This window comes from Ipomoea nil, unplaced genomic scaffold, assembly GCF_001879475.1.
Source record: "Ipomoea nil cultivar Tokyo-kokei standard unplaced genomic scaffold, Asagao_1.1 scaffold3047, whole genome shotgun sequence".
NCBI lineage: Eukaryota > Viridiplantae > Streptophyta > Magnoliopsida > Solanales > Convolvulaceae > Ipomoea > Ipomoea nil.
The window spans coordinates 627,140-630,448 of record NW_017619475.1 but is presented as its reverse complement, the minus strand read 5'-3'; the positions used below and the strand labels follow the sequence as shown (position 1 = coordinate 630,448).

At 32.3% G+C, this 3,309-nt stretch overlaps 1 long non-coding RNA gene across 1 annotated transcript; it reads right to left on the bottom strand.

The window, feature by feature from the left end:
• Nucleotides 1–690: 690 nt before the first annotated feature.
• On the bottom strand, nt 691–1,613 carry LOC109163869. Its single transcript, XR_002051338.1, has 6 exons — nt 1,552–1,613; nt 1,398–1,464; nt 1,228–1,320; nt 1,096–1,141; nt 860–935; nt 691–783 (listed from the first exon to the last, which is right to left on the bottom strand). It is a non-coding gene; the product is annotated as an uncharacterized LOC109163869 (long non-coding RNA).
• Nucleotides 1,614–3,309: the final 1,696 nt, after the last annotated feature.

Here is a 3,309-nt window from a genome sequence, read left to right as displayed (position 1 = left end):
AAGCTCTCCAATCTGGAAGGTTATAGTACAAAAAAGCTAGACAGGAAACACTAAAATGGCATACTAGAGTGTATTCGAGTAAAATCAATGCATTGGCAATACTTTCCTAATATGAATACAAATGCCCCCAATTGACAACTACCATGTGGGATGGATGGCATTTATCAATCTACCAGTCATGCTTTGCCTACTTTCTATTTTTTTCTTCCTCAAGGCCCAAGCAAAATAAAACACATTGCATCCTCTATATAATGCCACTGCAACCAAAAATATCAATACCAAACCACAAGCACACTTTAATTTGTATATAAGGATTTTGGCAGGCAGGATTTTGGCACTTAACACCAAACCACAAAGATTAAGCACACTTTAATTTGTATATATCAATACAGTATGCTTTCCAGTCTTCCAAAAAGGAAAGATAAGAGATGAATTATCATTATTCATCACCAAAAAAGGTAAGACATTAAGAAAATAATTGCTGACCATATAATTTCAATGAACAACAAATCAGAACAGCACACTGATTCACTTATGCACATACAAACAGTTAAGCTCACATGATTCTTCATTTCATGACTATATGCTCATTTTAAATAATCACCTAATGCACTTATATATGCACATACAAACAGATTTTCACTTCAAACAGAATTTTCATGTACATATATACCAGTGCTTGAACAGAATTTTATCATCGAAGTCTGGCATATTCTCAATTAAAGTTTTCATGTACGCCATGACAAAGAAACCGCATTGGTTACTATCCGGTTGACGAGGAGCCTACGAATGTTAAATAATATTTGCATTACAATTTAGCTATATACAAACACTTATATAGTTAAAAATATGAAATTACCTTGACAATTTCCCAAGCAGTTTTACTGCGTCCTTTCTTTCCATTCGTAGAGGACGCATGGACCATTTTAATAGCCCTTCATATATATTGTTGATTATTCAGATTATGTAATAATAAATCGAAAGAATGAAATTTTAAAAAATTTAAAAAAAAAAAAAAAAAAAACCTAGCTTCAACCATTTGTTGAATCAGGTAGAATTGAACCATTTGTGAAAACCATTTTCTATAAGCTTTACCTTTGGCACCAATAACATACTCCACTGGTCCATACTCGTTTTCAATCTGCAGTAAACACAAAGACAATAATAGTTATACAATTAAGCCAATATATAATATAATCCATCTTCTTCCTTAGCTTCAATTCTAACCTGATTCATAATAATAGGTCCACCGTCAGGTTCAAACATTTTCTCCACTTTCATCATGTTCACAATTTTTTCAACAAACCGATGCATACCCACCTTGTTGTAATCACCATAGTTTAGTAAACCAGAATATATAGCAAAATATATATGAACAAATTAATTAAGTAGACAACCTTAAAAGGCTAATTGTCTGTTCTAAACTCAATCCCAGGCACAAATTTTAGCCAAACAGGGAATCCCCTGCACCACAATTCATACAATTAAGCTAGGATCCCACTTTACATGATCATATATAACTAAATGTATATGCATATAAAATAATCTTACCCATAATTCCATTCTCCACAAATATAAGGCCCAATGCGGTGATGAAGATACAGCCCTGCCTGATGTGCCAGTTTGAGAGCATTTATAAAAGCAAACAAGAAGAGAAAAAAGAGATGATTCGCTATAAGGATAATAAAGAATTATTGCTATGATTGGATAAGAGATATCTCTGGACATTAGCTTTTAAGAATCAAAAACCAGATCAGAATATTGGATCAACTTTGTAAAATTTCCAAAATAACCCTTTTTGTTTCCTTTATCTAATTGTTGGACATGCTAGTTTTGTTCACATCATACAAGTTCTCCAAATTATTTCAATAATATTTCATGTTGAACACACAGAATTAACATAATTAGAATGTTATTAGATGCAAGTAGTAAGCTGTGGTTTTTTCTATAAACATCAAAATTCAGAGTGGTTTAGAAAATATAGTGTTTGCATCTCAAAGTACATTTTGCTTCTTACTTTATTTATGAACCTGTATAAATCTTTTTGACAGATTAAATTTTTAATCATATAAATGAGTAAAGCAAATGTTTCTTTTTAATTGACATGAACAAATGCTAAATAGACAGCACTAGTAGTTCTGCTTGAAAAGTGATCTTGTTAAACTTCAGTGCTTATTATATTAAGGTTAAAAGTAAGGTTTAAATGTTTAATTCTAAAAGTATGATGAAGCAAATAACTAGGGATTTTAGCAAAACTAAAAGTTACTACTCGTACAGCCCAGGTTTCATAATTCATATACAGAAAATCAACTCAGTCAAAATCATAGCCAAAATCAAACTAAAGCTATATGCCTAGTAAAATACTAAAACATAGGGTAGACAAAATCATAGCCAAGAACACTCATAGCTTTCACATATGGAAAATTTAACAATACAATAAAGAAATTAGGAATTAGGGTTAAAAAAATTGAGGACTAACCTGGAGGGATGATGCAGCAACGGCGGCGGAGGTTGGAGGCGGCGACGACGGCGGAAGTTGCAGACGACGACGACGGCGGGAGTTGGAGACGGCGACGACGGCAGAGGTTGGAGGCGGCGACGGCACTGTCGGAGGCGAGGGCGGTATCTTCTGGACTTCGACACTGGGAGGCGACGGTGGTTTTGTGTGTTTGCGCTGAAGTGTTTTGGCAAAATTAGTTTTGTTTTGTGTTTTAATTCCTTCTTTGGCGCTTTAGTGTTAATATTCAAATGAAGTCAAAATTTACAAAGAGGGAATTATTTTATTTGAGAGGGAAGAAGATTTTTTACAAATTGTGCAAGTTTTGAAATTCAACATTTAAAGAATAACATATATATCTAATATATATTAAAGTCAAAATTATTTTAACTTTTATTTCTTTTAAAGAATAACATATATATCTAATATAATAAGCAAAATAACGAAAGTTTTATTTTTATTTTATACTAAATCTTCATTTTTTTACAAATTAAATAACTATATTGATGATTTATTATAGGGACCGGATCCACCATAAATCGGGTATATAGGTATATAACATGGGTAAGAAAATAGTAGCTTTATTACTCGGGACGCTAGGTCCAAAATAGTAGTTTTATATAAAATAATGTACTTTTGAAAAATGTACATTAAGTACATAAATAATGTACCCTTAGTATATTAAAAATGTATTTTGTTAGTTATGGTCCACACAATTGTGTGGACCATGGTCCATGCAATAATGATTGAGTACCAGGTATATAGGTACAGAACGGGGGACAAGAAAATATTAGCTTTATAGCTCGTGGTGA